Genomic DNA, 25,862 nt, shown 5'->3' on the forward strand with positions numbered 1-25,862 from the left:
TCATGTTTTAAAGGTTTTCAGGCGTCGACGAAATATTTTTAAATTACTCGCTATCTGGCGACCGTGACTAAAAATCTACTTGCCAAAATGCAAAATTCTCTCGCCAATATGATTGCTGTTTAAGTCTCCATAGTACAGATCTACAGCGTCAATACTTTTTTTAAGGTTAGGCACTTTGGCAGATGCATGGTGCTACATAATTGCACATAGGAAATTATGTTTCTGTGAAGTATAAAAAATTTCCACCAAGCTAAGCCTACTGTGGTGTCTCAAACAGTCCTAAGCATTTACAGTACCTCACTGCTACTTTGAACTGCTATTCGATTAGCGCGACTTCGTACATTTTTCTTATTATTTATCTTGTCTTTCAGCTGTTGCGTGGTGCGCACAAAATATCGCTATAATTTCATAACACTGCCTAAATTAAATCGATCTTTTACGCAATGTAAACCGAAGGTTGAAAGAGCATATCTTCCACTCGCAACTGGTGTTGAGTGAAAATCTTTGCAAAATACATAGCAGCAATAGTTGCAAACTTGTCTCAAAACTACTCCTTAAATTATTGTATAGTTTGCCAATTGTGACTGATGTCATGTATGAAATGCCTCAAGAAATAATTTAGGAGAATTTTGGCCACCTTGAGTGTATTGGCATTCTGACACGAAACACTTTTTCCTTTACGTTTTAGTGTTAATGAACCCAAATTACCCTACCATTGTTAGTGTATGGCACATAAATGCCTACTATCTATAGTAACTCGGTAATTCAATGCTTTGGCGTAGAAAATGTTTTACCAAAATGACAGATAATCGTGTATTGTGGATTTGATTTCTGCAGATCAACTCGATAGGGGTATTGTGTCATTAAGTTCTAAAGTTTTAATATCGCGAAACTCGGAAGAAAGTGATTACACTTGTTAAAGGTTGTTTTTTAGGCTATAGTAATATATTTTATCTTATATCTACATTTCAGATGGGGATGTCCAATGCTTATTGTTCGTAGTCTATACCTGGGCCATATACCATACTCTACTTAAATTTACAGGGGTTGCCTGCGCATAACGAAGCCGTCGTGATATCGATGTATAATAAACTTTTTGAATTCATTCAAAAACAATAATATAGAAAGGTAAAGGGGGCATCTTTCTTTGGAATGTGGGGATATACATTATTAGCTATAATGAAACTTAGGTGGAGCATAACAATTTCAAAGATGGCTTGAAAATGTTTTTGCCAGCATTTTTCCTCTCGAGACATCAATTTGTCTAATTGAACCCTGGGTGAATAGGAAAACAATGTAGAGGAAAACCATAAAGGGTTACAACCGGCAGGAAAGAACTCTTGGAAATATACTGCAATTCATAGAACACTACAATTTGGGGCAATAAATGTGTAAATGTTTCACTGCCCTTATGCCTAAAACCAAGTTTGAACTGTCTAATTAAATATATAAATGTGTGAATGTTTCACTGCCCTTATGCTAAAAACCAAGTTTGAACTGTCTAATTAAATAATTGTCATGTGTGTCTAAGGATGTTCTGTGATATTCAATTAAAAATCTCTAATTCCCTACATTCAATCTAGGACTACATTTTGGGCAAACCTGTGTATGAATTTTCTCTTATTGTAGTTGTAGCTGATTGCACGTATATTGGGCAAAATCCTGCAGGTCATCTCTAGTTGTAAATTTGGAAGTGCAATGCAAAGCCAGACTTTGAGAATCCTATGTCTTTTGGCCGTTTCCAGCACCCTATCCACCAAAGGGGGGCACCGGAATGTTTAAATAGTTGGCTTCTACAACCATTGTGGACCATTTGCAATCAAAATATGTACAGCCATCTCCTTATACATATTTTGGAATAAAAAAGATGCTTAGATGCAAAATGGTGGTCGTTAAACACTTTAAATATACATTTATGATCAATAAATGTCCATGTTTTGTGTGAACACTATATTAACTTTGGTGAAAATCTTAGATAATTTTTGGCCCCTTGTCAAATGTTTTAGTTTTTTGATAAACTTGGCATTTCTTCGGGGATAGGGGAAGACTCCATATTCCAGTTGATGTTACGATAGTTGTTTATGTTTCATAAATGAAAATAAGGGGGGGGGGTCATGAACGATCCTTTTGGCAAACCCTTCCATTTAGATTGGGGGAAATCATCACCCTTGTCTCCCATACTCATTTGGACGACGTGGTACAAGTACACGATGTAGTTATTGTAGGACCCTATCATTAGTCTAAAATTTCACAGTTTTAGTCACTACTGAAAAAAATACCTGAATCGACTCACTAAAATCGAATTCCACTTGATTTTGCATTTTAGCTGTACAGTCTGATGATTCTACCAAAAAACAATGACAGGCTCTAGTTGGTATCATTCGCTATCATTACACAATGTTTAATCGCATACACAAGGGTAATTGACTGGAGTTACAGTTAACACATTAGTCAATAGAGATTTGTTATAAAAAAGATCAGTCTGAGAACTCGCCATGCATAGAAGCATGTGCACCGAAACACCATGGAAATAGCCTAGAAATAACTGATGCGACTTTTAACAGTAGTCACGTTGTACAATCATAATTCTTCAAAATGAAAATGAATCCTGATACCTTGCATGACACTGGGATCAGAAAAGAGAGAATTCACTCTCCTTAAATTTATGTAAATAATGAAGATTGTTCAATGCACTATGTGGAGAAAAACCTCACAAGCTTGATATTGCATAAAATAGGCCAACTGGTCTGCTATATATTTAGAGTAAGGGTGAGGAGGGTAATTTGTAAACTTATGGAAAATGTTGTAAATTGTAATCTACAACAGAAATATAATACTCATGTTTAAGTTTGCCTCAAAATACTGAATACTGAATAAACACAACTATGAAAGGTTACTAGCTTAAATGACAGACATGCAACAATTTCTGGGTGCACTGCATCGACTTGATACCACTTACCTAACCCAGAAAGATACCAAGTAACTTACATAGCATTCAGCTTAAGTTGAGCAAAATAAGAAAATACAAACAAAATACCACAGCATCTTACAATTATTAGTGGTCCTTGAGAATGCAAACTAAAAGTAACTTACTGAATAAAGGAAGTATAATATTAAATGGAATTGGAAATGCTGAAAGCTAGCACACACTAAATGCTGCTTATATATATAGAATATTCTTGTACAAAGACCAAATAAGAGTACGCTTTTTAACACCTAACTCATTTCTTACGATGTTATTTTAGCCAGCTTTAGAGCTGGTATACGGGAGGCGAACGGGAATGTTTTATCAGTTCATAAAACCTATATAGCAACTAGTGAAAACTACTGATGATACACTTTAAATTAAAGATCTGCGGCCCCTGCATAAACTGACACCCAATCACCCACAGACATTTGTTACTAAATAAAATGAACGGTTAAATGAGAGAGATATTATTGTGCATTCCATATAATGTAATCCCGTTCATAAATGTACCTTCTAACCCTAGCTGAACTTTATTTCTCAACTGCACCAATTATAATATATATGTAACAAGGTTTTAATCCTTGATCATGTTAGTTTGACATCATATTGTGCTTACCTGCCAAGTTTGTAGCCAGGCAATGTCTTCATGGAATCTTCTGTCAGTCTCTGGTGATACCAATTATGTTCTTGAGGGAATATAAGATCATATCCCAATATCATCATACAGAGAATTTAATGATTGCACTACCATTTGACATGTCAACAACACTAGCTGATTGCGTTGGGCTGTACCTTCCCATATATTATCTGATCAATGATAAGGTTTATTTGTTCGTTCGTTATAGCAATGGCAATTTGTTTTTCGTTGAATAGGTGTTTAATAGTTCCAAGGGCGTAGGAACCGGGGGGGCTGGGGGGGGGGGGGCGCCAGCCCCCCCGGTGAAAAATGTGGAGGGGCGGAAGTATCATTCCGCCCCCCCGCTTCGCAAGTCAGAAAACCCCTTTTGCATTTCCAAATGAGAAAAAAATCTCATTTGGAGCACCAAATTGCATCTAAGGCCAGGTGAAAATGCAAAATTATATACAAAATGGAGTGGGTGGGTTGAAGTGTGCTATATTGCACCAAATTGCATCTGAGGCCACCTGGAAATGCAACAAAAATCCAAAGGGGAGGGGGAAACCCCTCCCCTTAGACCCCTCCCCCAGGCCGGCCATCAGTCTTCAGCCCCTCCCCCACTCAAAAGTACCTTCCTACGCCACTGAATAGTTCATAAAAAGTAATATATGACTTTCTTAATATCACTGACCATGATTGAACCTTGAGTGATCAACCGCCATTTTTTTGCGAATATTGTACGGTTAGTTAGTAACAAACTAACAAGAATATAGGCCTAGTAAGTATGGTAGTTAGTGCAGAATGTTCTGTGTTTGGGAAAGTATGTATTGGAAAAAGTTAATGTGATGTTGGAGTACTCAGAATCTATTGAAAAATATGTCCATTGCAATTTTTAGAGCTGACCATACTTATCAATTGAACACCATTTGACTTTTCATGCTTGTACTTTTCCTTTGGTGAGAACCTCACATACAATTCGGCCTCAATGACCAAATAACAGCACTCCATTTTTCATTTAATTCTTCATTCGCCTCTGATCAGCCTATAAAGATTTAGAACAGTAACTTAATTAGCCAGGCATTATAATTTATTGGCACAATCTATCTGTTTTGCGGTATACTTGAAATAGACCTATGTTATAGCTTAATATGCATCAGAATGCACTATTTCACGTTTTAAATTTTAAATTTACTTCTAGGGGAAGACTACCAGGCTCCCTTACATAGGAGGCAGCTTCATTTAACCGAGTGCAGACTCCTTCCGGTATAAAGTATTTCACAAGACCCACCCCCCCCCCCGCCCTCCCTTCCAAACCTAGATCAGCCGCAGATTTCTTTAGGTTTTGGCTGCTATTTCAAAACCAAACTCGAAATGTAATTTTGTAGTAATATGGTACTTTACCTCATCACCAAAAGTCACATTAAGTTGATAACCGTATTCACGAAATTAACAATGAACATGTAACAACAAAGTTCAAGTACTGCTAATAAATATGTTGATAAAGTTTAGTTGGTAAAAACATATCTTTGAACTTTACAAGTTCCCTTTTTAAATTGAAAATTAAACTGTAGTATTAGCATCAGTGGAAGAATGTTTATCTCGTCACCAAAATTCATCACACTTTATAACCGAATTTAAGCAACTAACGATGTATATTTAGACTAAAAGCTCAAATACCACTAGTCTTATAAGTTATTCATTTATCTGATGAAGATAAGTCGGTAGAAAAGATATGTTTGTATCTTGCATGTTGCCTATTTAAAGTGGAAATGTAAACTGGAGTCGTAACTGTCATAACATATTAATAATTGAACACTATCAATCAATGACAGATGACAGATTACAGATAAAATACACGTTTTTGATTCCCTCTTTATATGAATCCAAGGTTCAGTCAAAAGTGTATAGCCCCCCCCCCCCCACCCCCCAAAAAACATAGACTGATCACGCAAATGTCAAGGGGCATCTAGGACTTGAAATAAAAAAACAGAAAGGTTTGTGGCCACATTGAAGCTGATTCCAAGTTTTTTTTGGGGGGGGGGGTGAGATGGGGATGTAGAGTGGGGGTATAAGTCAAAAGCATAACACGTAATGTGGGCACCTTGTCGGAATGTCTATAACATTATTTGGTTGGTCTTGGGTGAATATGGAATATTCTATGTGATTCCAATGCTATTGGTGCACCGGGGCGCGATGTTGTTCCCAAATATATTAGACTGTAATAACATTGCTGATTCGAATCGAAACTACTGAGTGATCATTTCCTTAAGTAATCTCATTGGATGCTAATTTTGGTCCAAATAATCCCATATCGAGTTAAGTTTCATCAACTCATTGTTTTTGGAAAAATTATATATGGTCAATTAACGGAGTTCTAATTTCGCACGAAAATATGCAAAGCGATATTATCAATTTCTATGGCAACGCGACACTTAGTTGATACCTTTTTAAATATTTCCCTTCATGAGGATGTTGATATTTTTTATCATTACGAAATTTAAATGTATTCCTTGTAAACGCACCCAACGTTAGGAATTGCCTCGTATGAACCGCATTCACAGTTGAAGTAATAGATGATTCATAACTTTATTTGATTACTCCTCAATGTTACATTACCCGCACACAAATTCGTATATTACTATAAACTAGACATATTTATGGTTTTAGAATTCCCTTTCAAGTAACCCTTGACTGGTCAAGTGATTGACCTCTACGTTTAACTGATTACTTAAGAGTTGAGACAGAATTTTAGTGCAGAACAATACTGACAGATAAGTGGGTGCCAGTAGTGTTTCTATTGCTAATCGAATTTCTAAGATATTCACCTTTAAAATGTGCTGAATATCTTAAATGCTCTCTTTAGACTAAATTGATGATGACGTCAGCTCCTCAGTGTACTTCTTAATGTTAATGCTAATCCATCGTTTTATAAATTCTAATAGCTCAACCGAAACAGGTTCCTGTAACATCATATAGCCTAAACAGTGTCCATCAAATATGTTAACATGCTATTTTAAGACATCAATGGCTTATGCTTTCCATTTGTAAGGAACATACATACATCCTGAGGAACATACATAATATTATAGTCTGTGTGATAAACTAAGTACACCAGGCACTTTAGTTTATGACCCTTATATTTGTAATTGTCATTTCTCATAAATTAGAAGTGGTATTGAAATACAACATGGGCTGATACCATTGTTTTTAAGGATCTGCAGTTGATTGCAAACTGATTTTGTGACTAAAGTCATCCTTAAAGGACACGTAAAGTGTAAAATAATATAGATATCGGGCACTATTATCAATTCCAAGACTGCATTAATGTCCACATATATCTCGAATTTATGTAGATAATATATATATATATATATATATATATATATATATATATCTTATTTATACACATAGGCGAAAGTAGGAATCGAACCTCAGACCGTACCACTCGACCACGGTGATTCTACTGATGTGTGAAAGCGTATACACTGGCTATGTATAACTGTCAATGAGGGCGTATAGCCCAAGTGTTACTCCACCGTAGTCGCTGAGGTAACGTCAGAATGTCTTATTTGAAATGTGGGACGAATTCATGATACTTCATTTTTGTGCCTCAAATGTACATGTTTCTAAATGTAACAAATGGATCATAAATACAAGATTAAGGTAAGTACTTATCATGGATAATTAATGTAAATTAAATGTGGAAGGAGAAACAATACATGAGTGACGAAGAGTCATAAACATTGAGTACCGGTACTGTTCTTACTTAATTGAAGATTGTCACATTATTCTCAGACGTTGGTCATAGCAAAGCACTAAATGAGTCCAATGATCTCAATTACTCCAACAAAAAGAATTAAAACAAATCACTTTAGGAAATAAAAAGAATAACATATCAGGTGACATGTCATGTGACTACCTTCATGTTAACAATTGGGTTGCCAAGGAAATGATAGGACTCTCAGGTCTGATATTGCATTTTAACACCAATTTACACCTTCACCCATCTCCAGGAAACATGGTTATAACAAAGTTTGATCATCCATCACTGATTATGATAACAAAAAGGAGCATAAAAGTAAACAGCAAACAAACACATCACGGTCGATGTAGCGAACATTGTGACAGCGAAATCTTACAACGTCAAGGCCAAGGCCACACAACACACCTGCGTTACGATAGCACAGTAGTCAACGGCGATCTACGGTGGCAGGCAAGTTACTTGACAGCAATTTCGAAATCATCTACACTCTTCATCACTCTGCAATTAAATCTAACACACAATCATGAATTAAAACTTACCCTGAATATTAAACGGTCTTTCTTAGCATAGGAATGGCTCTGTCAAAAGGATGAGAACACCATTCACAAAAAGTAGTAGTAGTCACAAACAATTGTCATAAAAAGTAGAAAAGAAATTAGATGGCGCTTGTCGCCTTTTGCCTAAGCCATCGATAAGGAAACGAAAATGGTTACCACTGTTACATAAGCCTTGTCGGTTTATTCATTTTCATATTATTAAGGAGCTTTAGACTCCACGGTAGTCGTTGAGAAGGCAGGGATGAACTCCCAACTTTGAAATCTATAATTTATTCATTGGATTCTTCTATAAGGAATCAATTATGATAAATAAAAGTTCTTATACTGTTTTTCTCGCTTCGAATGAGATTAGAATTCAGGTATAAACTTTAAAATGTCAGATATGAAATGTTGGTCGAATTCATGAAACCTCCTTTTTGTGCTTCAAATGAACAACGGTTTATTCATTTTCATATTATTATTATCATTATTAAAGACATTTAGACTCCATGGCTATAACCTTTTGGTTTCATTCAGTTTTGAGTCAAAATTAAAAACCATTAAAATCTCCCTAATAATACAACCTTGCGATACAGCGATGTTTAAGCCAGTACGGTATATACTCGATTCATACACTACGTTTTCCCGAGCATAAGAACAGGTTTTTGCATTACTTACCGGGAAGATGTGACAGTGTAATAAAAGTGTGAACAAATACGCTTTAATTAAATGGACAATTTTGTTGCCTTTTAATTAGAATCCGTTGTTTATTATCTCACTATTGAAACTTTAAGGTTCTGTCAAAATGTTAAGGTCTTTCGCTGCAATTTTGCAGCAATTTATCCTCTTGCTGCACAATGTTGAAATCATGACACACTGAGCTTAATTCATCATATTTTACTCCAAACAGATTATTAGATTAAGGAATGTTTCATTGCAGCAAATTGTTCAATATATTGTTGATGTTTTCAGTATTACGCTGAAGTGAAAATGACTTTCCGAGGAAGGTTTGCATTTGATAATATTGCTTTGTATTATGTAATAGTTCTAGCGTTTTCGCTGCATTAGGCAGACATAGTCCTTAGGAAAGGGCGATTTTATAACTGTGTTTACACGTCATGCATATTTGTGAAAGGAGCAACCGAGTTCCACGCCAGTACTTAGTCAGTTATTTCTTTCTTTATTTTAAGCTGTATCTGTCTGTTATACGCCGGTCAAAGTACCCGTTTATTGTTGCTATGTTATATGCTGTTCCTGGAAAGAAATGATATTTCAGTTTCACCGATAGCCTAATTATTAGTTTGGTACTATGTCTTGTGTCTGCATATGCCCTTCCTTCCTTCTCGCTTCCTGACCCACTGGCCGTACCTGAGCCTTTAATCATTTTGTGGTAAATTGCTTCTATATTTACCGTCGAAAAGGTCATTTTGACGACACCTTATACACGTTTCCATACAGTAAAGATTAACGTGGTGTTTATTGTTATTTTGCATTTTTTATGCACGAGACGTTCTAGCATCAGTTCTAGTTACAGTAGTATCATGAAAGTACTAGCACTACCGTCTTTATCTTGAGAAGAATTAGAATAAGAAGGATAATCATGGACAAGTTGTGAGCATATATAGGCTTATATTGATACAATAATTGTGAGCATATACATGCTAATATTAATATGCAAGTTGTGAGCATATATAAGCTTATATTGATATATAAGTTATGAGCATATATATGCTTATATTGATAAATACATTGTGAGCATATATAGGCTTATAATGATATTGAGCATCTATAGATCTATGTTAATTTAGCAATTGTAAGCATAAATAGGCTGGTAATAATATATAAATTGTGAGCATATATAGGCCGATATTAACATATACATTGTGAGCATATATGGTTTATTTTGATATTTAAATTGTGAGCATATAAAGGCTGATATTAATATATAAATTGTGAGCATATGTAGACTTATACTGATATATCAATTGTGAGCATATATAGGCTTTTTGATATATAATTGTGAGCATAACAGGTTTATATAAATATATCATTAGTGAGCATATATAGGCCTATATTGATGTATAAATTGTGAGCATATATATGCTTTATTAATTAACACATTGTGAGCAAATATGGGCTTTCATCGATATATAAATTGTAAGAATATATATGCTTATATTATATATAAATAAATTGTGAACATATATAGGCTTATATTGATATTTAAATTTTGAGCATATATAGGCTTATATTGATATTTGAAGTGTGAACATATATATGTTTATATATATATATATATATATATATATATGAATTGTAAGCATATATATGCTTATATTAATATATAAATTGTGAGAATATATAGGATTATATTGATATATATAAATTGAGAGCATATAGAGGCTTACACTGACCTATAAATTGTAAGCATATATATTCTGGTATTGATAAAAAATTGGGAGCATAAATGATCTAATATTGATGTATAAATTATGAGCATATAGAGGCTAATAATAATATATAAATTATGAGTATGTATTGTCTTATATTTATACATAAATTGTGAGCATACATAGGTATATATTAATATACAAATTGTGAGTGTATACAGGCTTATATTGATATTCGGTGGGGTATTGTGATAGGCTTATATTGATATTTACATTAAAGTAGTAACGGATTATCTCCTGTTTATCAGCGTGACATGATAGTGGCGCTAGATAACAAAGTATTTCGTTTTGAAGATTTCTAAATTAACCGGAGTTTCTCTGTAACAATGCTGAATACATTTATTATGACAAAGGATGGGTAAATGTAAGTTATGCGGTTGTGGTTCTATGTCCGCACGGAGAAGGATAAAGTGCTTGTCATCTCTCCCTTGAGAAAATGTGTAAAACAGTGTGATACGAACAATGAAAAGGGACCATAGATAACTAAGTTTTGTTTTCTGTGCGTGATTCAGATTTGAGTTGGAAGTCTTTCAAATGTTATCCAGAAACATTTTCAGGAGAGCACCACTGCGTATAGTCAAGATTCACTCTACCATTTCATAAACTATCCACGTCAGAGAGATGAACGTCTTAATCTCAGTTCTAATATTGACAGCCTGGTCTCAGTGTCACGGGTCGTTACCACGACAGACAGTATAAACGCGGATCCTTGTTTCCCTCCGAGTAACTGAATAATAACGCTACGGAGTGACCACAATGACGTGTTTCTTAAGTATAAACTACTGTAAGTAATTTAGATTAATAAACTGCAAGGTGTCCTTTGTAAAGCTGGACTGGAAAGGTTATCAGCTCTTTCTTAATAATAATAAAAACTATTAAATATGTGTAAGTTAATTGTCAATTCGAATTGGGCTCTCGAATTCATGGACGCGGCGAACGACAATATACTGTATATACCAGTCCGTTCACTTCGCTAGAGTAAACTTGTAATAGTAGTAATAATAGTACGGCTTTGACCCGAAATGTGATTTTCTTATATATTGCAATAGTTTACCTACGAGTCCAAGGGAAGCCACTGCCCCCCCCCCGCCCGTTATTTCCCTATCCCTTACTTATCTAACGTGTAAATAAACAGAAAAGAACCGATGCTCTAATGTGCGGTAATGAGCTGTGCTTCACTATGCCAAACGCACCTTTGTTCTTTTGATTTCGTCTTTAATTTTTGATTGAATTTTGCCTATAACACTTTGTTATGTTTATTTATTGTTATTATTTTTTAGATGGAGCGGGGGGGGGGGGGGGGATCGGGCCACAAGGAGATAGGGGGGAGGTGTATGGGTAGAGACGTGCCCTGTAGTCACCATCTTCTTGGTAACGCAAAAATCCAGGAAAATCCCCAAAAATTCATTCACTTCGTGCGATGTCTAATATCAACATGAGATTGAAGTCACAGAACACCTTGTGTGGTTCCTTTTTAAACTTGAACACAATATAAAGTATAGTCATTCAATGAATGTTATGAGAGAATGTTGTCGTATTCACACAGGGAAGATTTCTTGTGATTGTATATGTGTGTGTTTTATATGCCTAGATTCCACCCTTGTCATAAAACAACACAACGTAATAGAAAGAAACGAAAGGAACGAGTTACGCATACAAACGATATATTTGACGATTACAACGAAACAAACACATCGAGAAACAAAGCATAACTGAATATATCAATATGAGTGATAGGAAGTTGATGACGTCATGGTTACCAAGGTATCACATCCGGCCAGTGATCTGATGTAGTATGGATGGACACAGATCAAGCTTCTTCGACATCCAATCAGTGGATATGAAACTTTATACCGTTATTCAACACCAACCGACCCTTCACGTACCCGAGTCTCACCCCACCCCTACCCCGGGGGTAAAAGTCATCAGCACTGCAGGTAAAGGTGACGATCATCTGTTTTGAAATGGAAAAAAAAGAATGACACCTCTAAAATAAATTGGGCAGAAGAAGCTCGTGTAACTATACGGTCCATGAATAGTTCGGGTTATTAATTATACTAGTTTGGAAAGCTGTCTTTGCAATTGACGAAAAGTAACAACAAAAAAAAACTGTTAGGAAACTGCTTAAACACTAAAGAACATGTGTAAGAAAATGTGTCAAAGTAAAAGGCCCCGACGTTTCGATCCTAGCGAAAATTTACTAACATCGCAGCGAGAAGTATACAGTACGGTATATATATATATGTTCTATAAAATACACTCTTACGTATACCGCACAGTATTGTGAACGTGTGAATATATTCCATGCAGTGATGAAATGTCTCTAATACTCATTTTAACGATCTAATAATGTATATTGATAATGTAAACATGTATCATACCATGAGTGAACACGTCGTCTCCTTTCCCTGCTGGGTAGGTTTGTTTGATGAAGAAAAAACCGTCTGTTGGTAAATAAGAGGATCGTCAATGTCAATCTTATAGTGGCTGTGAAAATGTAATCTCAGAAAGGTCAAAGGTCAATATGACTAGTTAAAATCATTATTCGTTTAAGAGACATTGTTTCTGATGTTATTGGTAACTTTACTACAAAATGTATTTTATGGATAAAGAAAAAATATAAAATCAGAGGCTTTCCCGAGTTGGGGGTGGCGCTTTTCTCTATAGTCAGTGGGTGGAAGAGAATAATACGACTCCTCTGGGCCCACTGACGTCCTGAGGTGTAGAACCAAGGGGGTATGGGGTGAATGGGCCGCTTTTCAGACTCACTCAGAAATTCAAAAGTATTTATAAGCCCAAAACTTGCGTTAGATCGAATTATAGACATAATTTCTAGTCTAAATATACCCCAGAATGCATCATTTATTTTGATGTTTGAACATTTTATGCTTATTCGGAAGTCGGCTTAAAAGACCACAGTGCCACACCCCTTCCTTTAAGAACCCTTGATCCGCCTCTGTACATTCTACGGTCATGCCCCTACGTAAATCAGTCTGGGCAAATTTAGCAATTAATCACCCCCCCCCCCCATCTTTGAAATCCTGTGCACGTCTGATAATGTAACTCAAGAAATAGCCATGGCCAAACGTGTGTAAAATAATCCTTTATGTTATGTCCAGTCATTGGTTAAAACTTTGTTACAGAATAACGTACTTATTTTAAATGTATGGAATCTTTTGACGTAAATATACAAACCTGATTGTCGTAGGTCTATCTCCTCAGCCTGGTATTCGTAACTTCCATCTGTAAAATAAATAAACAATTTGGTAATTGTTGCAAAAGACAGACTGTTACCCCGAGTTGCTCCATAAACATGAAACCAAACGGCGAATATAAAGACGCATCCGTTAACTTCTCATCGATACATGTAAGAAAATACTCCCAAGTATGATTGTATAAAATTTTCATATAATTCTTATATCTCGATACTCGATAGATACTTCGTAAGGAATTTTAATACTTCGATCGAACGACTTAAGAAAATTAAATCTTCGTGATGTGTCTGTCAATGTTTGTTACAATTATTGTTTTGTGTAATATTGATAATACATTATGACAGGCTATACATGTATCGCCAAATTGAGATGAGTAAATTATTACCATTCGTAGTCGTCTCCAGCAAACTGTGGCTGTAGTAAGTATCATCTATGAACAAGAAAATACAAAATAAATTTATTTGTCTTCAAACGGCCTATGATGGAGAACAAAGGAAACATCGTGAGATATATATACTTGGCCTTTAGAAAGGCTCTGCCTGCCCCTCCCGGAGAAAGTCATTGCCCCCCCCCCCGAAAATATACAATGAATGACTACATGGATTGTATTAGAAATTGCTTCTTTTTTTTCGCTTTTTAGATGAATCCTTTAACGGTAATAGAGATACAAACTCTCAAGTATACATTTGCATAATCGATTTATAATTACCTGTGCGGGTCGATTGGCTTGATGACGTCACTACACTGGATGAAACTCCATCTATATATAAGACAAGGATATGGTATAAGAAGGGCACTACTAAAAAGCAAATGAGCAAAGCAACACAAACAACGTATAATATAGCCTACTGTGATATCCCCTTGACCATGATAGGATATATATCGGTACAAGCGCGAAGGTATCATAAATTATTGATCTATATTTATCAATATTAAGAAATTCACGATCCTCAGAGTAACATCATTTTTCGATATTGATTATTATACGAATACTTACTGTAATATATCACTAAATGACTGAATCAATATTATTTCTGATTAAAATCACTCACCAGTTGAGATTCGCTGATCCTGATATACTGTAGTTGTGACGTCATCATCTGGAAGTAAATACAAAAGTTTAGAAGTAATGATTATATTTTGATACCTGCAAGCCTCGGGACACAATCTTTAATACAAAATGTTTGTTACTTCAAGTGGTCTACATTTTTTCATTTACCGTACTTGATACAGTAGGAACATAACAATATAAAATAATATAGAAACAAGAGTGTGAAAGGTTAAATTGGTTTTCTTGACATTTACATGTTTACTTTATTACTTTCGTAAATATTTGTTTACACAAGATAGCTTAGAAATGAAGGTTAATGGTCTTTACTAAACCATACCTGATACAGTTTCCTCCGAGCCACTCTGAGTTTGACTCTGACATGATGTCCCGTCTGAGGATACAATATGTAAATCAAGTTAATTACAAATCTGCAACTTGTTAAAAAACTTTACTGTCATCCGGTTCATGTGTTCTTATTTTTATCCTTTACATGACAACTGTTTGTAGCAGCAATTTAATTCCAAACTATGGAAATATAACAACATAAAGAACAAAGAAAGATAAAATAAGTTTAATAAACGAGTTTCGCAGAGAAACTTGATTATTTATCTTTTGAAGTCTTTTAACTTTATGAAGAGCAGATCGTGTTATGTTAAGATTCATTTCATTCATATTTTATATAAATAAATCCGACTCACCACTAACACTGGTCTGCAAACTGAATTGTTTGTTTGTTGTTGTTTGCTTTCCAGCTAAAATAAGAAGGGAACAAAATAAAAAAAATTGTAAATTATACTGGGTGGGTGGCGTTCCATAAACTATAACAGTTAACAATGATGAATTGACAAGAGGAAGGTTATATAAGTATTCACGACATTATCAAAGGTATGGATTTCTTTCTATCGCTGTGCGATCGTATATCAATGCATGTATATCAATGACAGAGGTATATAGCTACTTACCTACTACAGTGTTATCAGTGATGTGGCTAAGCTCTTCCTTGCCAATCCCAAAAACTGTGAACGAGGAGAGTAATTTACAACAAATTATGGATTATTTAATAATTACAAATGTAGCCGTATCGATATAATACTGAAGCAATGTGCGTTACAACTTCCTCGATTATGTTTTGTACAGTGATGGATAGTAGGGTGGTTGAAAGATGAGGAAATTTGCTAAACACATTATTAAGTTGATGAGAAGCTAATTATGTCTTATGATTGTTTCAAATAATAAATTAATTAATAATTGGGTAAAATAATAAATAATAACAAAATAATGAACAGTAGGTTACTCACCAGAGTAATCACACTGTTGAATGTCCTGTGTATGGGTGATAGTTTGTCCGTCTGTAAACAGAGAATATATTACGTAACATCATAATATGACAGACTAATAGGAAAACAAAGGTATTATTAATGTACCAGAATACTTAATATATAATATCAATTGTAATTTGATATTCATGGTTCCTTATCATTATTATTATTATTATTATTATTAAATATTTGAAACCTTCGGATTGAGTTGTTATCTTATTCGCCTTCAGTTGGTATGAAGACACTCCATCTGTCAGAGAAAGGAAAGAGGAATCCATTAATATCGCTGAAACAATAAACTCACAGAAAAAGTCACAGTGTCGATGACTTTAAGGCTATGTGACTACTTGTTGTAAGTAGTCAAGGAGCCGTAATAGCTCCATGAAGTAATCCTTCCCACACCACTGTTTATCTCCATCTATAACTCCAGATGATACAGTATATATTGAGCATAAGTTACGCCCACAACCCCCCACCCCACCCGCCAAATGAACATCCGAAGAGAAACACCTTGGCAATGACATGTGACACAATATAGCGACACTTACCAGTCCAATAGTACATGTATTTGGTGGCTGTCTTGGTACCGGTCGGATCTGAAAGAAATATGAAAAAGCATTTTGAAGTAATAATTTCAAAAGTACGTGTTAGAATTTAAAATAAAAAGCAATCAAAACTATCTATTTTTCTCACCTGTTAGAGTTTCCTCGGTGTTTTGGATCTGATCAGGGCCTGCAAAGATTGTCAAATAATTTTATATTAGAAAACAGTCAAGAAGACTTTTATTACATAAATCTCAGATTTATTACCTTGAGTTGAAATTATAGAAAGAAATGAAAGATTAATATTCAATTTTTCACATCAATTTAGTTTTAACTTTTCTTGCGCACAAAACGTAATTCATTTTCACTCAATACTCACCAGTTGAACTTTTGAAGGTATACTGGTAGTAAGTCAGGGTGTAACCTGAAAAAAAGGAAAAAGTGACTTTTCTCGTCAAAATGTTTTACCTACTGAAAAATATTAAATACGGGACTGCATAGACTTCCACAGGTGACCCCACCCCCCCCCCCCCACCACCACACAGTCTTGAAAAAGAAGATACACCTAAATGCTTCAATATAGTATAACCATATATTATAGCCTACCGACTACAGTGAGTGTTACTTTACCTTCACATCTCGTTGTAGTGGTCTGTTGATTGTGTTGGCCCTGAATATCTGCAGCGTGAATAAAATTGGGGAAGATTTTATAAAATAAACTGAAACATTTATGACATCGATAGTTTGTTTTCTTCCCTTTCTCTTAGGTTTTACTTATTGGCGATGTACTGTGCACCAACTTCCATATCGTTTATGGTATTAAAAAGTCACGAAAGTGATGAAATACTGAATGGGAACAAAATATATCTTACCAGACCAGGTAGAGGTAGTATCATCTTGTTGATGAAACTCGAAGGCAGCAGGGGTCGTGTACTGCTCGACTACAAAATAAAATATATAATCAAGTTATGGTCTGACGAAAAATATTAAATTGTAAATGGATTTTTATTCCATATCTTTAGTATACTAATCACAAAAGAATTTCACATGAAATTCAAACAGTCCAAATTATTTAAGTCTGTAGAGATATTTTAGTCTGTAGAGATATGTTAGTCTGAGAGATAATACAGTGAATCGAGGCAATGACTCGACTGACCATGACTTGCCGATTTTATGATGGAATGACTCGTGATACAGATCACGAATGTAAGTAACCATAATACAGATCACGAATGTAAGTAACCATATTGAGAACACGAATGTAAGTAACCATATTCAGATCACGAATGTAAGTAACCATATACAGATCACGAATGTAAGTAACCACATACAGATCACGAATGTAAGTAGCCATATTCAGATCACGAATGTAAGTAACCATATTCAGAACACGAATGTAAGTAACCATATACAAAACAAGAATGTAAGTAACCATATTCAGAACACGAATGTAAGTAACCATATACAGATCACGAATGTAAATAACCATATACAGATCACGAATGTAAGTAACCATATTTCGATCACGAATGTAAGTAACCATATTCAGATCACGAACGGTAAGTAACAATATCAGATTGCGAGGTCTGCATTCTGATATTTTCTATTCGGCAGTGAAGTGAATAAAAGGGGGAATGGGTGGATGTCATGAAGAGTGGATGAGGTGAGAGGGACGGTAACGAGAAGAGAGAGACTGTGTGTGTGTGTATGTGTGTTCTGATACTACAGGCATTGAGTAAAGATAACAACAAGGAAACCTTTCTTTAAAAAAAAACTCACCTCGAGGTAAATTATTGATCCCAAAGTAACCGCTTGCAATCAGTAACATTCTCTCAGGATCTAAAGGAAAGATTAAGTACAAAATATAAAATATCGAATGATAAAATGTATGCTCAATAGTGTTTAATGAGTTTTACGTACAATCTCGTTTTTTTTCAATATTTTGGGTATACTGTACTACGTATAAAGTTCGACTTACCGTTCTTGTGATCGAGAGGAACACATGAAGGAAGGCCTTGAATGAGGCGTTCTGCTGCAGTAAAGAAAGAAAAGAACAAACTGATATAAGCAACAATTAACAACTATTTCAAACCGTCATGATAAAACCAATTAATTAAATGGTTTTGTGTTCATTTAAATAAAGTATATTGTTCGCATGTTTCTTTCAATACAAGAAGTCATAGTAACTCACCTTCAAATTTTGCCAGCATAAAATCAGGATAAAGTTTTAGCTGATCTTGCATCGTAAGATCAAGATAGCCTGAATGGGAGTAAAAAGCAAATTAACAACATTATAGTTTAATGTAAAGTTTGAATTTAATATGTATGTGATCTTGTTTTATGAATGGTCAGCGAACAATTTCTTTATATAAATGAGTCACTTCACTATGTGCTTTAACGTGAAAATTAGTATTCATTACGTAAAGGAAGAGATGATTACGCTTACTGTTAAAAGGATCTTCACGCATGCGCAGGGTTTGCTCTAAAAAAAAGAAAAGAGAGTATGCATATATAAGTGAAAGTGACATCATCTGAGCATTAATGTTATTAAGTGACATACACACGCATACACACAATAAAGAAAGCAAGCACAGACGAAATTAAAAACATCCATGGAAACTTAAAATTATTTATTAAGTTCTTGCCCGATCAACCGTGAAAGGACGATGAATGGTTCAGATCTTTGTAATTAGAGGGCGGTAGCAAAATGAACAGCCGTCGGTCATGGAATTGTATCTGAATGCTGAGTTATTGTAAAGTACTGTAGAAACTAGAAAAATAAACTTGGAGAAATACCTGATGGAAAGCAAAGAAGCGAAGAAACATTTTCTTCGGTGACGGGAAGTTCCCGAGTGAAGGGTTTCCGTTTTAGATCTATGTAGATGAAAACAGTAATAAGAACGATGTTTAAACTACATAGCTTCACTTAGAATCGGAATGCAAGACTATCACGTCGCCATGTACCTTGGAGGGGTGGGATGGGGTGAAGGGGCATTATGAGAGTGACATGGTCGTCTCATCGTTACCTTACTCACCGTGGAAGGAAAAGCAAACCACAGAATCATACCAGGAGAATGATTAACTATATACACATACCTCGTTTCTGAAAGTTTTCCTCTCCTTACCCTGTAAGCTACCATAGGATCCCCCCTCCCCCCATCCGTCCCTTCCAATCCAAATTATTATTGAAGTCACTGGTCAATATATTATATGCTATTCCTCTATTTAATGGATCTATTAATAATCACGTGATATAAATGCTCGCCCATAATTGGATGACGTAATTTGACTTTGACCTACACCTTACCTTGAAACGGAGGACGGTACTCGTAACATCCTTCTGGGAGGATGTATTGAGCTGAGGATAAACGAAAATATATCTGACTAACTAAGAAGATGAATTCAGTTTCTTTTAATGACTTGCCTTATATTGTGGTTAGTATATGGAATCAGAAACATTGTATGCAGAGATCTGATATAAGTCTTGTTAGGCGTCACTATGGACGGGTGTGTGCTGGGCTAGCTTTATATAAGGGTTTTTATATTAAAAATTTTTTTTGACTGAGATCAGTAATTCATGTTACCAAGAAATATTGGACTCCTCAAGGGTAAGGAAGGGTCAGGGTGGGGTGGGGAGATGGAAAACTTTAAATGGAAGGGAGAGAGAAAGAGACCCAACCTACCTCCACGTTGAATGAACTGAATATAGGGAACTTTTACGAACGCTTTATAGAGCATTGAAAATGCAAATTGTGATCGTTGAACAATTTCTCTCAGTTATCTGCCTTCCCAATATTGACAATCGATGTTACATTCACCTACTATAAAACACGTAGTTAATGAAATGCCTCACGCACAGTAACGGTGGCCTGGCCATCCAGGTCCCCACAGCACCTCACCCTTACCCTTACCCCCTACACACCGTACCAAATTATGTGTTGAGATTGGCCTATTAAGTGATGTCATGTTTTAGAAGCAAACATAATATTTGACAATCCCGTTATATAGGTATACGCTTTATTCGGACTTACAGTTACCGTAAGAAAAAGGTAACAATAAAATCGTGCACAAACTTAATATTACTGGCGTATGGAATATCATGTAGGAATTATATACATGTAGGAATGATATTTAACTAGTGAGATGATGTCTAAATTGAACTAATTGTCCTATAAAGTTAGTATCATTTCGCAATACGAGAAATTCCAAATAACTCGAGGACATCATATAGCGTTCCACATAAACTGACGACTGAAAATGGAAAAATTAACATATATTTCTTGGTCTTAACTTACCTCGACTATAGGCCAGGAATTTGGTGAACTTCCTAGCCATGTAAGAGGAAGCATAGTAGCTTGCCAGTGAGAATGTAAAGAACATCTTGAGAAATCACACAATAGACTTATCTTCAACGAAGAGCAATTGCAATATAAACATTACATTACATATGTACCTTATAATGTTTATCGTCGTTGTCCATGTCATTTCTGTGTGACGTCACATGTACAGTAACGCTCGCGCAATGATCACTCAGTGCGTTTCAACAAGTTACGCTCCGAGATCTGTTGTGTCCTTCGAAACATATATACTATACAGAGACCTGTTATAGCACATCGGTTACCGAATGCGCGCACGTACACGCGCAAGTTGTTCCCATCGCAGTGTTGGTACGGACGCACTGCAATAAATCATACAGTAAAAAAACGTGTGTAGGCTCGTATGTGTACTGACGTCACTGTGTATGGTATTGGAGTTAAGGATCTAGCGTATCTTTGACACTATACCGTTGTAGGCTATGCAAAAGGCGACCTATACATGTCCTACGCTTTCGCAATGATCACGCAGTGTCCTTTGCGAGTTTTCATTTCACTATCTGTTCCCGGTTCAAAATTTACCACAGGAACCAAATTCTTTTGAGCTATTCAGAATTGCTGCTTTGTAGAGTTGTTGCGCGAAGTTTTCCGAAGATTCGAATATTTTACGAATTGAGAAACATATGTATGACACAGCACTATGAGCATACATAGGCGGATAAAGGACGTGATGTGGGCCTAAAGAAGCCAACTTCCTAATAGAGGATACGGAGGACCCACTCACCCTCCTCTCCCCTCCCCCACCACTTTTCACTCCACTCTCCCCTATACCTCCCCTCAAAAAAAAATATTCGACGTGAAATGGTGCATTCTGAGGCATTTATTAATTAAGTCTATAATTAGTTTTGTCTTAGTTTATTTATTTTTCAAGCAGAAAACGATCAATAGGTAAATTTCTTGCACACCAACTACCGATGATGACCTGGCATCGCAGAAATGATATTATTAAGGCCTAAGATGTATTATCTTAGATGGTAGAATTGTAATAAATTCATATCTTACCTCATTGTACATATACCCATTCAGTATCAGTTCCTTCCGGAATAACCGAGACACCATCATTCCACCCGACATCCTTGGGTGGATCATTACCCGGAAGAGATGTTTCACACAAATTTCAGGATTTTTCACAAGAAACCGCAACATTTTCCGGGTTTCCGTCGATCTGACCCGACGTAAACTCATATATGGGGAGTGCTAACCACTCCCCATCCCTCCACCATAGGTTTGCCAGCCCAAAGTCAGGATAGAGTTTTAGCTGGTCTTGAAGCGTGAGATCAAGATAAACTGAGTATGGGAAAAGAGAACTATATATGTTTTCTTGGTTTGTAACGAACGTAAAAAGTTTGGATATTCAGTATCCATCAAGATAGCATCTAATTAGGAACAGAGAAGGTAATTAATAATATTATTGTTTACATTAAAGTTTGACTTATATAATATGTCATCTCTTTATTTATGTGCTGTTATTTAGTGCTGCTGCCAGATAATGGTACCGCTTGGAACCACATCGTGACCGAGTTTGCGTCCCTTTACCAAACAAACGTCATACAAAAACATAACTGGATCTATCCACTAACAAGTAACGATTTGTCAACGGATTGAATATATAGTCTTCTATTTTTCTCATTTGGAACCCATAAAAGGGGTCTTCTTATTTAATCGTATATATTTTACTGCAAATGATAATAATGGATGCAAATGCGCCTCACATGCGCCTCACATACGTACCTCAAGTAGGAGGATATTAATGTCATGTCTTTTATGTCTTTTCGTCGTTATAGAGTAATTAATTGAATGCTAGAAACGTGTAACCGAAAGCTGGTTAAAACGCTAAAAGTTCACTATTAATTCTGGACTGCTCACATAGCGTAAACATCTTGTCGTACAGGTTTCAGTAATATGAAAGCAAACTGCACCACTTGAATGGCATTAATCTCTCTCTATTGTTATAAACTTGTTTTGAATAAGGAAGATGTGGTTCGTCAATGAGTATCGATAAAGTTCATTAGTGTGTAACGTGTTGGACATAACGGGGACTACTTGGTATTCCATTAATGGCAGTTTTCTTCATCTGTTCATTGTTCATCAGAATGTAGTCCATTGACTTGTGAAACAATTAGAATAAAGAACAGGGAATCGGGTAACATTCTTCCGAGATCAAACTAGTTTTATCCTGAGACGTGTACAACGAACAGATAGACCGAAGAGTTGAAGACATCCCCGAAGATCATGTGTAGTATATGTTCCCTTCCGAGGGGAATGGTTATACAAACCTGACGATGATCACACAGTCACAGTCTCGATGCAAGGGGACTGGGGTTGAGAGCAGATCAGACGTTCGGTAGTTTGGTTTTCTTGCCCAGGTTCTTTCCTGGGTGACTTTTCTTAAAAAAGCATCCCCGGTAATCAATCACGGGAGAATGATCGGCAACTACATTTTGTTGTAACTCGATAACTCACTTAAATAATTAAATAATAAATAAGGTAGAATTTTAGTCTTGATATGTTATAATACAAAGAAAACAGACAACTTTGAGTCCAATAATGTTTCTGTAGCTATTCCATTATTTTTCAAGATATGTATCGTTAAATATACTTAATTTCTTGAATATTCGTTTAGGCTAACTTGATGGTGACGTCGGCTCCTCACTGCAGTTCTTATAGTTAATGTTAATCCGTTGTTTTTTAGGTCAACCAGAATATGTTCGTTAAACTTCATATAAGCAACAGAGTACCCTTGGATGGCATTCGACAACATTTGTCCTTAACAAATTAGTAATACATTATAAACATGTCATTTGAAACCATATCATCTTAATTTCTCCCATTGAGTTGTGTAGTGCAACCGACGGAGGAACTAGTCTGATGGGCTGTGTAATTAACTAATTAAATGGTCCAGTCACTTTAACTAAACTCAACTGTTTAAAGGGTCATTCAAAAGAACAAACAAAAAAGTAAGTAAATGTGCTATACAACCCTAGCTAGACCGAGAGCAGTGGTTTTTAACGTTCCACGGCATATCAAAGTTAATTTTGTTGCTGAAGTTATCAAAACACAATACGGGGTATTTGTTTTGTGTGAATCTCAAACAAAGTTCTTCAGAATCACTCAGTTTCCGAAACTACCTACTATCCGGTATGAGAATTTGCTACAACACTGTTGCTTATAATGGGACCATATTGAAACTGGTATACTTTGATTTTCTTGCAAAAGTGATATAGATTGAATTCTATATATATTAAATATTTGGTCTCATGGCCTTGCCGGCTTGTATGTCTCTAGTATTGCAACGAATATAATGCTTGTTTTGGTGTAGGTTGTGTAAATCTTTACCAACACATTTATGTCAAACAATGAGTTTAATTAAGTTTCTGCAAACCCCTGTGAACCGCATGACTGTTTGAATGTTTTGCTTGGCTTACCAAAAATAACCCATTGCAATAAAATACATTCCACCTTCAGAGTGACAAGAAAAAAAAACGGCTTTTAAGGAATTCGATGGCGCTAGTTTGAAACAGGGTGTTTTTTAATATAAAATAATTATATGGCGCTTAAAGGCATCCGTAGATTCACTTTTAGGAGAATAGCGCCTCATCGGGCCACGTATTCAGTGGACGGTGGCTGCAAGCATGCCGGTCGCAGAGATGTCACCACCTCTGGCCAAAGGCAAGGATTCACGCACGCCACCTAGTACGCTTCTGGTCGATTTGACCGACCTTCTGCGCATCCTCCCGGGTTCTTTTGCGACAACAAGGGAGACATGGTACGGGATCCTAGGCCACAAAAAAGCACCATGCCACAGCCTGAGGTATTATCGCCAGAGGCCTGTCTTGAACCCTAGCCACGATTTACACGACCGACGAGGAATGAGTCTTTCGTCACCCTCTTAACAGCATCGGCCACCACATCAGCTAGTAATTTATATGGTTGAATTAATATATCAAGACTTCAGCGTCGACTACTGAAATAGAAAAAGAAATTTTTAACGTGTATAACCAACCATCGATGGAGCCGAACTCAGTTCATCAGGTTACCAGTCCACTGCTCTACCCACTGAACCATTTGACGAGTCAACTTTCAACGAGCTTAAATTGGTGTTGTTGGTTGGATACAATCTATTGGTAACAGTGAACGACACTGCCTTCAACGAAATCTCTATTCATCCTGTTTAACTCTCATAAGAACAACGGATCTGAATATCTTTATTAACAAGAAGCTCACGCTCCAGTGTTTTTGTTTACATTGCAGCATGAATGTCGCTTCCTTTCAAGACTTAAATGTACAATAGGCTTATGCCCGATATACCGATGACTTCGAAGCAAGCAGTAAAAGAAAAACGGATTCCGTGAAATCTTCTTATTCACAAAAGGTTGCTTAAGATTATGCTCGCAAGATAGTTCTTGCTGTAAGTTGTCTCCCTTTACAACTATATTTTATGCAGACGATCATGAACTTGGATTAAGCCTGAAATTTCAACAAACAATACCTATTCACATTTCAAGACCTTCTTGAATGAGGAAGGGACAATACTTATTAAGTCAAACACGTTAACTACATGTGACTAATCTTATTTAGGGATCTGAATGTCTGGAAATAGCACAGTAATTCGAGTTTATGCAAGTAGATTTGGGAAACACGGGGATCGGGAATTCGTCACTTACAAGACTTTGTTTAGTCCGCAAGTGACTAGATGTGTTTATTAATCCTCTGAAACTGCGGTATTTGCGTGTATAGCACCCCCCTCCCCCCCCGCCACATACGAAGTGTTTATTTAGTTTAATACAAAATATTAGAACCATCTTTATAAATATCACATTTTGATCTATTATCAGCCAATGTTGTTTACAATTGTTGCATTTTGAAAGACTGAATGGTAATGAGGAAGGGACGGTGACGAGGACGGGGTTTGGATGTTTTAATAGCTCTTATATGTGCAATACAAGTCAACACTCTGACATGGTCGACTCTATCAGCAGCTAAAATCTCTATAAAGCATAAGTTATAGGAGGCAATAGCATCCCTTTCA

The 25,862-nt window shown here is 35.9% G+C and overlaps 1 protein-coding gene and 1 long non-coding RNA gene across 2 annotated transcripts in view; one reads left to right on the top strand and one right to left on the bottom strand.

Annotated features, from left to right (window-relative positions):
- Positions 1-25,862, top strand: part of LOC139970693 (uncharacterized) — a 243,417-nt gene that overhangs the window by 118,660 nt on the left and 98,895 nt on the right. The gene's annotated exons all lie outside the window — the stretch shown is intronic.
- Positions 14,258-14,991, bottom strand: LOC139971302 (uncharacterized). Its single transcript, XR_011794353.1, has 3 exons — positions 14,937-14,991; positions 14,601-14,648; positions 14,258-14,308 (listed from the first exon to the last, which is right to left on the bottom strand). It is a non-coding gene; the product is annotated as an uncharacterized lncRNA (long non-coding RNA).

This window comes from Apostichopus japonicus, chromosome 8 (assembly GCF_037975245.1).
Source record: "Apostichopus japonicus isolate 1M-3 chromosome 8, ASM3797524v1, whole genome shotgun sequence".
Lineage (NCBI taxonomy): Eukaryota > Metazoa > Echinodermata > Holothuroidea > Aspidochirotida > Stichopodidae > Apostichopus > Apostichopus japonicus.